Here is a 15,864-nt window from a genome sequence, read left to right on the forward strand (position 1 = left end):
ATCCAATCGACCTCATCACTAAACTGCTGAACAGGCTTGGAAACATGTAAGATACCCAACACCTTGCTCCAAACCTTCCTAGAGAATTCACAATAAAAAAATAAATGCTGAACACTTTCATTGCCATTCAGACATAAGAAACACCTTGGATCACAAGAGATGTGCCATTGAAGCAACCTATCCTTAGTGACAAGCCTATTCCACAAAGCTAGCCACAAGATAAAAACACTTTTGGGAGTTGCTAAGTTATGGCAAGTAACTCTCTTCCAAGGAACTTTAGGCACTTGAGGCCTAATAGCAGCATAAAGCTTCTTGATTTTCAACTTGTTTCCCTGTACGAAACCATCCCATCCCCCTTGATCATTCACAACATCTCTACAACTCAAAATCTTCTTCAAGAACCAAGAGCATCTAGCAGGGGTAAGGGTGGTCCAACAATCTTTATGCTTGAAATAGTAGATATGGACCCACTTAACCCAAAGATTATCAGCCTTGTGAGCAATATCCCAAAGTAACTTAGTGACAGCTGCTTTATTCCACTCAGGAAGAGAAAGAAAATGGTCATATTTTGGAGATTGTGGTATATAAGTTTGGTTATTGGTTCAAAATGAAAGCAAGTTCGTGTTTTGTGTATATTTTGTGAATAATGGCAAGTGAATAGATGAAAGAGTCGTCCAATATAAAATGGCAAGGACAAAGGAAGTGCAAAATTCAAAAGCCGTCCAAAGTTAAAAGAGGCAAGGACAAAGCATTACAATAAAAAAAAGTGAAAAATGAAAATCTAAAAATATTTTGATGTATTCTTTTCTCCTTCTATACATTGAGGACAATTCTTCATTTTAGCTTGGGGGAGGAGCGTTTACGCCTTTTGTGTATATGTTTGTGAAGCTTTCAATAAGCTTGGGGGGTATAAGGTGTATGTATTTTTGTTTGGTTTGGTGACTACTTGATTGTGATCCTAAGAATTGGCCATTCTTTTGCTTCATTGATTAGGAAAACCACCAATTTCAGATTTCTAGCCTACCTACACCCTTCCTCGCCCTTGCATTACTTGGGAAAGCCCTTTTGACCTAAGTGGTTGAGTCATTCTTCGGAGGAGAGGAATGTGAGTTTTAGCCTAAGGAGAGGGGATGCAAAGTCAAGATGTCGAGTAGCCTAAATTTTTCTTTTTCCGGTTCCTTCGAGGAATCATTGTGATGCTCACTAGAGGTTGATTTGAAGCTAGTAGGGAGAACGCGGTAAGATTGAACGGGATGAAAGTGGAGTGTGATACTTAGTTCTCTATGCTTAGCATGATTTATTCTTTTATCAACCTTGGATATCTTGAAATGTGCACACCTCTATTAATTTGAGAAAGTTCTTCATTCATTAGAATTGTAGTCATGATGAAAAAGTCCAACTCGTAGAGTTTTCTATCTTTCTCTTATCTTTTCTTTTGATTTTTTTTTTTTTTTTTTGTTTTGCCTCATGTTCTCTTTATGAGAGTTATAGGTAAGCTCTTAGAAAAACCTTTACGAGACCTCACTCGTCCTCATAGGCGACTTTGGGGTTTAAAGGGCTTGTTGCAGCTAAAAGCAACCGTGATTCCTACGACAGTGAGTCTTAGTGTATATTGTCATCTTGAGTCTTTCTTTTTCTTTTTGAATAAGTCTTTCATCCTTATTCTTTCTTGCTTTGTTTTGCTCAAGGACGAGCAAAGTTTAGCTTGGGGGAATTTGATGAGTGTCATTTATGGCACTCATTTGGCCTCTTTTACGATGATTTTCATGCTATTTTATAGCCCTTTTCCTTAGTTTTGTTCTTTATTTCGTTAGTTTGTGCTTTCCATAGTTAGTTTCCTTGCTTTGTGCATTTCTTTGTTTATTTGTTCTTTTTCCCTTTTATTTGTTTGTTTTCGTTTGTTTTCAGGTTATGATCGTGTTTCCAAGGATTCCCGAGCCTTCCTCTCATATTTCTCATCAATTTGGATGCCTCATGTTCGCCCTTTGGAGCTTCAAGTTTAAAGGAACGCAAGGAGCAAGTCAAGAGATCGGTGCACGTATGCGGTGGGGGCGTCATCTTTGCCATGAACCCACCAAAATGGCCCTTTCAAGACTACATACCTTAGAGTTCATCATCATCACAAAGACGAGCGCACGAGGATGAGCTAGGACGAAGAAGAGAAGGGCTCCCCTGCTGCAGGTGCGGGTGATGTGTCTATTTTATATAGTATTTTACCCCCGTCCCTTGGTCATAATTAGTAGTGTTTTTGACTCTTTAGAGCCACTTTTATTACTAATTGGTGTTTTCTAGTGTTTTCGTAGATTTGGTTGACTTTTGCAGGGATTTACACTTTTGAAGTATTTTCCCGAGATATTTTGGAGCAATCACGAGCATTGGAGAAGCACGACCAGATTTTATAGCCCAGGGCCGGTTCGTGCCATCGAACCGGTGATTAAGGGCTTGGTATGTGTGATACCGGGGCATTTGGACCGAGTATTCAAGACCCGAAGAGGAAACCCAGATTGGCCCGAAGAATTGGAGCCCAATCGTAGTCCAAATAGTGGCCCAAGATAGCCGCCCGGCCAAAAAGGCTGGCTCTTAGAGGCGCGCCCGGCCGGGCGGGAGAAGCTATGGTTGGCGCCCGGTGACGCGCCCGGCCGGGCGCGAGATTAGTATTATGAGAAAAAAGGAGCGCCCGATCGGGCGGTGCCTCGCCCGATCCGGCGCGTGTATTTATTAGTTGACGATTAGCGTCGTTTTAGTTTGTTTTAGTTTAAGATTTGTACGGAGTATAAATACTCCTCCGTAATACGATTTTAGGATCTATCTCTTTCCTTCTCTTTTTCTTTTACTCTTTCTTTACTCTCCTAATTGTTCTCTTAGATTTCTTTCTCTTAAACCTTTGTTCTTAATTCTACTCTTAATTCCAGCTTTATTTTGGTAACGATTTCTTTTCTCTTAATCTTAGTTGTTTATTTTATTCCTTTCATCATCACTTATTTTATTGCTTTGATTAGTTTAGTTTTTAATATGTGTAAGTAGCTTTAATTCTAGGGTTTAAGGGGATCCATAAATAATATGAAGGGGTAATTTATTGTCGTTAATTATCAATGCTAGATTAATTTCCTATTGATTGATTTAATGCTCTGTGACTAGATTAGGCCTGATCTTTTATGCATGAGAATGACAATATTGATTCGAGATTCGACATATGAGAATTAATGTTTAGGTCTAGTTTCAATAGGCAGGTTAATTTATAGATGGTTAAGTCGAGATTCGAGAGATAAGATTTAATACCGGTAGATTAATTCTGTGATTGTAATACGTAGCGAAAGCCCTTTACAATCTGGTTAATTAATGCATTGATAATTGACTATTATTTATTATTGGTATTGCATGATAATTTCTTATTGAATTGTTTTAACGCTTTACAATTGCGGCTTGTAAAAGTATAGCAATATTGAATTAATGAATCGAGCAGATGTTAATTTGATATTAAAGGCTATTTTCAATAGGAACTTAGATCTAGTAAATTGCGAGAGCTTGTTAGATCTATGTTGGTTAATAAATTGCGAGAGCCTGTTAATCATGTTATTTATGCAATGTCAATGATTGATTATTATGTTTTACCCTGGATTATTATTTATTGGTGAACCTATGCCCTAGATCCTTTTATATATTGTTTTCTCCCTATTCTCAATCTTAGTAGTTTAGTTTCTTATTCAAATATAAATATTGGTTACTTCATAATCTAGATTATTTTAGTTAATTAGGAATAGAAAGATCCGTTTCTCTGTGGATTCGACCCTACTTCCCTATCTACATTAGTTAGAGGATTTAGGTATTACTTTTGATTTGGGGATACGACTTTACCCTATCAAAATTTTGCGTCGTTGCCGGGGAAACGGTTTTATTTTTATTTCTAATTATTATTAGAGTCTAGATTATTTTTATTTATTTTTTTAATTTTTAATATTTAATTTTATTTGTTTGATGAGTTGAAAATATCCATGCTTACGCCACTACAAGAATTATATAATTTCATGCAGCACCTAACTACTGTAGTTGTCAACGTCTTTGTCATGAAAATCCTGAATGCCCTTATAGTGAGTTTTTTGTGCATGCTCCAGATGATTTTAGAGTCTTTCCATATACATATGATCATATTCGGAAACGATTAGTTGCTAATGAAAGTTATTGGAAGGCTCTTGATGAAAAAGCTTACGGACACTATAATAATACAAATGTTATTGAAGATGAAGAACCCGTTATAGAATTTGTGGTTGAAAAATCATTGGTTGATGAATTGGTGATTGAAAAATCATTAGTTGTAGAAACGGTGGTTGAAAATTCCTTTGATGATGATGAGGTTATTCGTAAGGGTGGAATTTTCAAGTCAATATTGGATGATAAAGACAATGACTTCCTCCATGTTCTTTATATTAATTCTAAATTTTTAACGGAGGAAGTAGAAGGTTGTGGTGTATTTTCATCTCTCTCTTTTGATTTTTCCTTCTACCTTGAGTTCTCTTTATGTGCTTATAACCTTTTCTTTGTAGGGATTAATGTGCTTGCAATTAAGCCCTATATAGTGTTTAATGAAATGTTTGCAGGAGCGTTTGATAAGTTACTCAAGGCGTTAAATTCTTCCGATTGAGAGAAGGAGTATGGTCGAGCGGGACCTTGATAAACTAGCGCTTTGCGGGAGGCAACCCGTACTTTAATTTGCTTTTTAGTTTAGTTTTTTCTTATTTTTGTGTGTGTGTTTTATTTATTTATTTATTTTTTTTGAGAGGTAAGGAGAATGTAACTAATGCTTGTGGGAGTTTGTTTTTGTGCAGATTTTGAGCTAGAGAAGGCTTCATTCACGGTAGAACTGCACTCGTATTCGATCGGGCAGAGCTCGCCCGATCGGGCGCGAGTACGCGTCAGCAAACTTTGTCAACTTCGACAGGACATAACTTTTGCGTTTCTTATCCAATTTTTGCGTGTGACCTGTCGTTGGAAAGCTCTTAAAGTCTAGTTTCCAATGTAATTGGAATCACTGTATTATCATTTATATATAAAAGTTATGATCAGAATAGTGCACCTGACTCAAATTTGAACTTTTTCCCACTAACACTTTGTTTCTTTCTTGCCCAATTTTGTTCCAAAGAGATGCATTGCAATCCTCGAGGATTTGGTGACATTGTTGTGGTGATGATGAAGAGTAGTCACCTTGACTACTAGCTTCCCTTTAAGACAATGAGGACATTGTCTGATTTAGCTTGGGGGGAGGTTCTCGTGTTCGTATGGTACATCTTTCACTCTCTCTCTTCTCTTTTTATTTTTATTTTTCTTAGTATAGATTTTATTACTTTCTTAGGTTAGTTTTGTTCCAATGAATTGTAAATTATGCTTCCCTGTGCCCCTTACTTGAGAAAAATTATTTTGATTCCTGGTATTTAATGATAAGCATTGTGGATTAATTGATCATGATTTGATGTTTGATTGCCTTGAAACCTTAACATGCGTCAATTTTGTCCAACTACTTGTGAATATAGTGCTTGACTAGTTGATTTGGTTAGGAATGTGTGATAGTTCCTGGTATGTCAAGGAATTTGTGTATTGGTTTGCAACTATTAGTAATGTTTATATGATTCATTATTATGCACATTGTGGAGGACGAAGGCACTTGTTCTTTTAGGTAGCCTCCAGATATTGTAGATACATTTGTTCCCTTCTTGCTACCCATGTTGTTGCCTTGACTTTTTGTTGTTTTATTAGCCACATTACAAGCCTATTTTTCCCCATTGGTTACTAGTCCCAAGCTTGCCTTGGGGGAGCTACTAGTGAGTGAGGTGAGGGAGTTTGTAGTGTGCTTATTATTTGCACAGCTTGGGTGGGCTTTTGAGAAGTTGTTTTGTTGTTGATCATGTTTATTTTTTATTAGTTTGAGAGTTATATTTTCTTGAAAAAATAAAGCATGATTTTATATGAAAAAAAGAAGAGAAGTTCAAGAAAAAAAAAGTGAAAAAAAAAAGTGAACTTCAAAAGAAAAGGAAAAAAAGTGTTCAATGTTCAAATGTTCCATTTAGAGGTTGATCGAAAGAAAAAAATAATAGAGCTTCAATGAAAAAATATTCAAGTTTGGAAAATAAAGTTTGTTTATTCACTCTACTTCTTCATTATTATATTTTTATGAGTGAAATTGTAAGAGTTGGGATTATTTATTATGATTGGAGTATATTTGGTTGATGTTAGAGTTGGTTATGTAGGAGATGTATGATCATTATTTATTTTGATCATGGGTTTTATTAGGATATGGCTCCTTTAAGCATAGCTTTACTCTCACTTATTCCCAAATTTATCCTACCCTTTACCCTAACCTTACATTACAAGCTTTAAAGACCTTCCGACCTTTGTGCATAGAATTGTATGAATGTGAAAGTGTTGTTTATCAATGCAAGTTATGATTTGACATATTTCTAGTCGACTAGTAGGTTGAGCTAGCGTTCATTGTTTTATACACACGAGAGTGTGAGTTGGGAGGGCATTGTTCACATAAAGGGGTTGGATGGAGAGCGATCGAGTACATCTTTTACTCGCCACAAAAATGAGAGTTGAGTGTGTGAGCACTAGACTTGAATTCTATATGCTCTTGTGGTTTGCTCTGTTTGACAATTGTTAGGGAAATTGGTGATTAGATGGATTTGATTGGTTGATTTTGAAGCATGTTTATTTGATTTACCCTGGATCGTTTGTGCTTGATTTTTACTTTTGGGGTGAAGCATATTTATTTGATTCATTGATGAGATCTTTGCTTAGGGACAAGCAAAGGTTTGTCTTGGGGGAGTTTGATGTGTCTATTTTATATAGTATTTTACCCCCGTCCCTTGGTCATAATTAGTAGTGTTTTTTGGCTCTTTAGAGCCACTTTTATTACTAATTGGTTTTTTCTAGTGTTTTCGTAGATTTTGTTTATTTTTGCAGGGATTTACACTTTTGAAGTATTTTCCCGAGATATTTTGGAGCAATCACGAGCATTGGAGAAGCACGACCAGATTTTATAGCCCAGGGCCGGTTAGAGCCATCGAACCGGTGATTAAGGGCTAGGTATGTGTGATACCGGGGCATTTGGACCGAGTATTCAAGACCCGAAGAGGAAACCCAGATTGGCCCGGAGAATTGGAGCCCAATCGTAGTCTAAATAGTGGCCCAAGAGAGCCGCCGATCCAACCAAGATCAAAGCAATCATGTCAATGCCACCGCCCAAGACTGAGAAACAGATTCGAGGATTTATTGGCCGGTTACAATATATAAGTAGGTTCATATCAAAATTGACAACAATATGTGAACCAATCTTCAAAAAGCTCAAGAAGAATGTACCAGTAATATGGGATGATGAGTGTCAAAAAGCCTTTGAAAAGATCAAAGCCTATCTTGAAAACCCTCCTGTATTAGCACCATCACTTCTCGGAATACCTCTTAGGTTATATTTGACGGTTACCAAAGAGACAATGGGAGCTATGCTAGCACAAGAAGTAGAAGGCAAAGAAAACGCAATCTACTATCTAAGCAAGAAGATGCTCGAATACGAAGCACGCTATACACCACTCGAGAAGTTGTGCCTCGCCTTGGTGTGGGCCACAACCAAGTTAAGACATTACATGCTAGTACATACCGTCTTCGTAGTCTCTTGATTAGACCCACTCAAGTATCTATTTGAGAAATCTACACTCAACAGACGCATATCGAGATGGAAAGTCAATCTAGCCCAGTTTGATGTAAGGTTTATGCCACAAAAAGCTATCAAAGGATCCGTGGTGTCAGACTTTCTAGCAGACTTTTCGATAGAAGACTCGACGCCAATACAAGACAATGAATTTCCAGATGAAGACTTAATGGTTACTGAAGACGATACTTGGACCTTATACTTCGACGGAGCCTCAAACCAAAAGGGTGTGGCGTTGGAGTATTATTAGTATCACCCAAAGAAGAGCATGTTCCAATCTCCATAAAACTTGATTTCGACGTTACCAACAATGCTGCTGAATATGAAGCATGCGTGGTAGGCTTGAAACAGCTTTGGCATTGGGAGTAAAAAAGTTAGGGTATTCGGGGACTCTTCTTTAATTATCAATCAAATATCTAAAATGTGGAAAGTAAGGAGCGAAAGTCTAGCCCCTTACCAAACCTATCTGGAAACTCTTACCAATCAGTTAGAAAAGGTAGAATACACATATCTACCTAGGGAAGAAAATCAATTTGCTGATGCATTGGAAAGACTAGCCTCAATGGTTAGGATTCCCTTAGAAATCGAGCAAATGCCTCTAACTATAGAGAAAAGGCTTAAACCAGCATACGTCCAGGCTATAGAAGACGACGAAGTAGTCCAAGACGAAGAAGAAGAAGAAGAACTGTGGTACACGGATATACTCAATTATGTCACCAAAGGAGAGTACCCTCCCCATGCTAACAAAAGAGAAAAACGAGCATTAAGACTTTTGGCTTCCCAATATGTACTCATAGACAACGAGCTACATAAAAGGGTACCTAAGGGTCAAACCCTCTTATGCGTAGGAAAAAAGGATGCACAAAGAGCAATGAGAATAGTCCACGAAGGAATCTGTGGCACTCATATAAACGGCAAAATGTTAGTCCAAAAAATAATGCGAAAAGGATATTATTGGACTACAATGAATAGAGATTGCCACCAATATGTAAAAAGATGCCCTAAGTGTCAAATCTATGCCAACTTACAACATGTTCCTCCATCCTTATTCTACACTTATACGTCACCATGGCCATTCTCTACGTAGGGAATTGACATCATCGGCAAAATCACTCCCTCGGGAACAGGAGGCCACAAATATATATAAGTAGCAATTGATTACTTCACAAAGTGGGTCGAAGCGCAATCATACGCTAAACTCACTGCAAAACATGTAGCACTTTCAAGCCGAATGTGAAGAATTGTTACAAAAAAATAGCATTCAACATCATCATTCTTCCCTTTACAAACCTCAAGCAAATGGAGCAGTCGAGGCAGCTAATAAAAATTTAAAGACTATCATCGAGAAAATGACAGAAAATTATAAAGATTGGCCTGACAAACTTCACTTCGCATTGTGGGGTTACCGCACGTCAATCCGTACATCAACAGGAAATACGCCATTTTCCTTAGTTTATGGAATGGATGTCGTACAACCTGTCGAACTAGAAATTCCATCTCTACGCATCGCGTTTAAGAGAAAACTCAATGAAGTTGAATGGACTAGGGCAAGATATGAAGAGCTAATTTTACTCGATGAAAAACGACTAGAAGCTCTGCATCACACTCAGTGTTATCAAGCTCGTATGGCTAGGCATTTTAATAAGGTCAAGACAAGAAACATCAAAGTAGGAGACTTGGTGTTAAAAGCATTAAGAAAAAATGTTTTAGATCCAAGGGGAAAATTTAGACCTAATTGGCCTAGACCCTACATTGTCAAAACAATCCTGTCAGGAGGTGCAGCAAAACTAACTGATATGGATGGTAATGAGTTCTCGAACATGACAAATCTTGACCAACTTAAGAAGTACTACCCATAATTACTTGAGTAGGATACTCAAGAGAGCTACGTTTGGCCTGATTCCTTAAGAAAGGATACGTAGGCAACCCTTTATGGGTGCGGCCACTTTATTTTTCAACATTCTCGCGTCCCAGAAATTCGACAGAAGATCGGCGAAATATCGGCGTCGCAGAAAAGAATCTGGCTCCAGCCAACGACCATCAACGCCAGCCGACGGCACTGGCGCCTGGCGCTAGACTGTTGTGTCCGGCGCCAGTTGCAGACAAGCGGCGCCAATTCACAGATAAATTTTGGGCAAATTTCGGTGTTTTTCGGAAAATTTTCGACTTCCGTACTCGAAGAATTTCTGGAAAATTAATTTTTTCGGTTTTCATTGCTTTAATAAAATAAATTTAAAGTAAATAATTAATTAAAAGCTGAAATTTCATTAATAAGATAAAATTACATTATTGATGGAATTTAAAGCTGAAATAAATTAACTTTAAATGAAAAATATAAACTAAGTCTAATAATTTGAAATTAAGCAATGCTCCTAATCTTTCTTTTCTTTCCTAGCCCTTTTCCAATTTTTGTCTGCTTCCTCCTCCTCATCCATAACCTTAGCTAGTAGGCATCCTTTAGAGGACCTACATTCAATCTTGGAGTAGATAGTTTCCCCTTCGGCTAGGACTCTATGCTTCTTTTCTACCCAGACTTTTTTTATCTGTGGTGTCAGCTTTCCTTTTACCCTTATCTTTTGTAGTACTTTTCTTCCTCGGCATTGCAGGTGTTTTGAATTCAACTCTTCCACCTAAGCGTTCCTTGGCAGGAATCACCCTGTCACCTAGACGACTCTTCACGTCAGTTTTACCCTGATTTTTCTTCGAGTCTTTTGAAGGTTTCTTCAGCAACCACTTTTTCACATCATTGGGCAAGGAAGGAGGAACCTTTGGGTAATTACTTCCCATAAAGGTCTAGCACTCCAATAAGCATCAAATCTGTCTACTTCCTGGGAGACAGGGTACTCTTAGGGGGGACGAAGATCTCCAGAAGGAATATTCTGAAGCAAGCCGTATTGTCTTTTTACCCTGCAGGGATAGTAATAAGCCATACGAGACAAACTTGGAAGACGGCAGAAAGGTTGCTTGTTGACACCAACCATCCTTTCTATTTTCCACAATGGGACGACCCACTTGATAGCAAAATTGCGAGATTCGAAGACCCTTCTCCACTCATGGCGCCCAATTTTAGAGAAGCGTTTCTTCCTCCTCATGAAGCAATTTGGAGTATACTTCTCAATGTTGTCCGGAGGGCTAATTAATTCTAGCCTTTCCATTAGCCACATCTGTAAAAAAATTGCAATGCAAATAAATTATTATTACTATACAAAAATATATTTTTTGATTTCTGTAATTAAAAATATTATTTTTCTACCTGTAATAAAATTGGAGAGCCGCGAAAAAGTGCTTTTGGGTTCCTTTTCAATTCATCAAGGCCAATCATAGTCTCTCTAACTATCAATGGCATTGGATTTCTCCCTGATTCAATTTGTTCTAGTACGGTGGTTATAATTGATTGACCTTCATTATTTTACCACTACTAAGAAAAAATTGATTAAGCATTCAAAATAAGAAAGCCCTTCTTTTATAAATATGAAAAGATTCAGAAAGAGGTTTATCAAAATAATGGCGTGCAAATTCTTTCAAATTAACTATGTTGCCATCTACTATTTTTGATAAATCCCTTTCTTTTAAATTGAAGAAGCGTTCAAAATCCTTGTAATAATATGGATCTACTCTAGGGATTACTATGAGGTCTATTGCAGGAAAACCTAAAATAGCACCAAATTCTTCCGACAAAGGGCTAATTTCATCATACCCTATTCTAAAGCAATGTGTATCAACATTCCAATATTCTAGAGCGGTATGAATGAAATTGTTGGGGTTTGGTGAGTCCGACTCACCGCGGAAACAAACCACGACCCAAGGAACCACTCGCAATAATTAAAATCATAAAGCATAAATAAATAATCACTAAGGAAAGATAACGAATCTTACCCTCGAAGCGAGCTTCGCCCAAAAACCGGGGCTCTTACTTGAAAGCTACGAGCACGTCAAGCGCCGCGCCTCCAACGGTATCCACCCACAAAAAGGCTAACACAACTTTAAGGTCTACTACCTGGGAGTTAGCGAGGTCCGACCAAAACCCGAGTGTTATATGAGTTTAAGAGTTTTCCCAATATTATGGAATGCTCTTTTTAACTCCCACTCAAGCATCATTCCAATGCCCAAAGTTGGGTATTTATAGGGAATGATGGAGTATGAAAATCTCTCCCATCAATGTGGGACAATGAGATTTTTCTCATTTTATTTTAAAGCTAAAATAAAATTATTATGCAAACTAGTAATAAATCAACAAGTGTCAAGCATACATGAGAGAGTAGGTGAGGACCATTTGGAGATGGGGACCAAACTTGCTCCCCACTCTCTCCCTCACCTTGTGCCACATGGCAACCCACTTGCTCCCAACCTTCCCCTTATACACGGCCCTATGGCCCGAGCCAAGCCACGAGCCAAGCCCGAGCCCGGCCCGCACCTAGCCCGCACCAGCTACTGCTGTGGCATGATGCGGCTGCGGCTGCTACCGTGGTGCGACTGTTGCCGTGGCGCGGCGCGGCTGCTGCTGTGCCTAGCCGCGGCTTGCCGTGGCTGCAGCATGGTGCGCCGGCTCGTCTTGCCCCTAGCATTCGGATGCTCGGGGCACTCCGATGCTAGGGTTATTTTCGGGAATATTGTTGATTTATTATTATTTTGCGCGTCTCGTCTTTTATTATTTAGACTCGACTTCTGAAAATCGGTTTCGACGCTCTAAGCTCGAATTACCGACGTCTAATTATTTAACACTCGGACGACGAATTAATTTCTTCCGAATTAATTCGTCGAGTTGGTTCGCATATATTTGCTTGGGTGTGACCCGAAGGGTTCAGTCAAGATTAAGCTGTAATATTAATTATATTAATATTACTGATCGGAAGCGGCCTCCACCCAGGCATTCCGATCACTTAACCTTACTGAATATATTAGCTTTCTAATAATTCTGAACCCGCTATCAGAATAATACACTTGTTCGAAGGACACTATTCCTTTCAATCTCCCACTTGTCCTTCCGGACAAGTGTGCATTTAGTGTATAGCCCTTATCCTATGTCTCTTCATGTCTCTTCATGAACTACAGAGTAAGATTACTAGTCATCTCTGTTACGTCCAGAAGTGTTTCTCGAAATCCGAGTTTGACTGTCAATAAGCAGATGATTTCTAAAATCCATCTGAGCACGGCCATGCATTTTTCATAGTCTCGCTCTCCGAGAGGCCTTGTAAACAATAAGACATGTTCCCCATTGTTAGTAGGAGGACATTTCCAGTCTTGTAATGTAGCTTCTCTTACTAAGAGGACTCACCCGCCCAATATCTGTCTTTATAATCCCAAGTTACGGCGAACGTTTGGCGGATACCAAAGCGGATCAGTACTCAAACAAGAGATCTCCTACTACTCATGGTCAAAGGAAAAGAGTTCCGATAGTAATAATGAGAAAATACTTATGACGATTTTAAATCTCTTAAAGTATCCTCATAGGTCGATACAGTATGGTTCTAAACCAATACCTGTGCAAATGATTTATATCCTCACAGCACAAGAAACGGTGCTATAAATCATACTACACACTAATCTCTGATGGTCATCAATCGTCCACAAAATATGACCTTGATTAGGGATAGTTTTCGATTAAAATATTCAATGTTCACTTAATAGGTGTTTCTTTATCCAAGCCATTGACTTGATACCCTATTTTGAATATTTATTAAAATCAAATGGACTCAATATTTAATTCTAAACCACAATTAAATAGTTTTGTGGAATATTTAGAAATATTTTATTCCACTATGAAACTTCACAATGTTTCATCTTATGATAAATGGTTTTTCCCAAATGTTTAAAGAGTAATACTCTTCATAAAACATTCATAGAAATCACACCCATATTTGATATGCTTGATTTCTTTCATGCAATTATGAATGTTGTCGTTCACTTATTGCAAAGGTTTAGTTAAAATTACTTTGCAAACCTTAGCATCTTCATTATCCACCATTTCCATAATAAGATGATAAAATTTTGAGAGTGTTAATGGATTACATGTGATTCAGGATTTATTGTCCAAGCAATGGCTCCCACTCATTTTCATGATTTGAGACCTTCTACTTGACAACCTACAATCATTAATGTTCAACAACGAACCTTTCCATTTAACATCTATCTTATTATTGCCTTTAAGGCAACAATATTCTCAACATATAATTTAGTAGACTCCCCGATGATGCCTTGCTTGGGTTTTACTCCAAGCGACTCACAACGATTTGGGATACCCTAATCACTTGTGATCATGGAAATTTTCCTTAAATTCTCGCACATTATACATGGATGCACATCCATGTTACCATTCTCAAGCCACGACACTTCTTGCCTCGTGCTTATAAATGGCTTCCTTGCTAAGGATCTAATCCTTGTTAAGGTTTGTGCCTGCAACATCAAAACTCAAATTATATCTGTTTCCATGCGTCAAGAACTCATCCAACTACTTATCTAAGTTCTTTATTTGGATGTTCTTAACTATAATCTAATGATCTAATACTTAGATTAATGTCGATTGGTATTATATACGTACTTCACATGATCTAAGCATGTAAGTCATCTGACGATTCCATATCATAGCCTTACATGATGGATTTAATTCTAGAATGATTCTCAATTTTATTCCATCCATGTGACATTTAGCTCATACAGTTACACTGAGTCTTGCCAAATTGTTCGCTGTATGATATGAGTGAAAGTCTCTTACTAGAGTCTTTCTTGTTTGATTTAGTACTTATCCTAGCTTATACTTAGTTCAAACATTTACTTAGATTCATACATATGGGTCAAAAGCCTTTCAAAGTCTTTCATGTTTAACATGGTAATTTCTTTTACTCATTTAAACATTTAATTAAGTCTATACCATAGAACTTAATTCCCAACATGTACTAAGTATCGTCTTTAGCTCGGTCCATTGTCGAAAATACTTTCAAATCTAAACATTTAGCATTTGATGCTTGTTTCACAATAGAGTTCGTAAACTTCTTGTTGTACCATTACTTTTGCTCCCACTAAACTTCTTGTTCATCAGAATTTTTTTATGTTTCTCCATAAGTCAATCCTCTTATTAACTTTATGAGAAAACACGTTCCAATTCCTTCATGCAATGCTTCCTTTAATCCCATGACGGATTCCATGTGCTTGCTTTCAAATCTAGCATTATTTAGATTTTCAAAACCCTTAGACTATTCCATAGTCACTTCCAAAATTCCATTTTGTGAAGGCGGTTTTGGTATCTATTTTGCCATATTTCATATGCGCAATTTTGCTAGATCAATCACGAAAAGACTTGAGCATTCCGATTGGTGAATGGGATTTTATTAAAATCAACTCCTTGAAATTAATTATATCCTTTACAACCAATCTAGGTATGTATGCATATACATTTCCACATTTGTTAGTTTTCTCCTTGAAAACTTATTTGCAATCGATGGGTCTTTCACCTTTCATGCAAATTAATCAAGTTTCAAACATGATTTTCAAACATGGAGTCTATTTCGGATTTTCATGGCTTTTAACCATTATTCGGAATTTGGATTTGTCGTAGCTATCTTACAAGACATTATTCCTTTACTATCTAATAGTAAATAGTATGCTTGTAAGTCTTAGGTTTGTTTCTAACTTAATAGAAAATTTATAGGATTCAATCCAAGCCTTTGGTGAATTCTATACCTATACGGGGCAATTGCATCAAACACTGAGTTTTAAGGCGCTTTCAAAGCCCTTTTATTATGTTGATCTTACTCCAACATCTTTAATGTTTTGTGAGTAATGAATTCTCTTTTAAGGCACTTGTAAAGTCCTTTTGAGTATTCTTGATCAAGCATTATCACGAAGTCCTTTAAGGTCTTCCGAGATTCTCAGTTCTAGTTTGTTGCTAAGATCGATGGTCATCGAGTTCATTTTCCTCCCACTTGTCGTTTTGGAAACGTGTTACTTTCCATAAAGACACTACTTAGAGCAACAAACAATTTTTGTTCTCAATTAGGATGTGGAGGTAATACCCGTAGTCTCACTTGAATGCTTACAAAGAGAAATGTATATTGTCTTTGGGTAAAAGTTCGTTGTGAAATAAACAGTTAGCTCCTACTTGAGATATCTTAGTCTTTATTGAGCCATTCAGCTCCCACTGAGCCACTTTGCTCCCACTGAGCTAGTGAACT

Source organism: Chenopodium quinoa, unplaced genomic scaffold (genome assembly GCF_001683475.1).
Source record: "Chenopodium quinoa cultivar QQ74 unplaced genomic scaffold, ASM168347v1, whole genome shotgun sequence".
NCBI classification, from domain to species: Eukaryota; Viridiplantae; Streptophyta; class Magnoliopsida; order Caryophyllales; family Amaranthaceae; genus Chenopodium; species Chenopodium quinoa.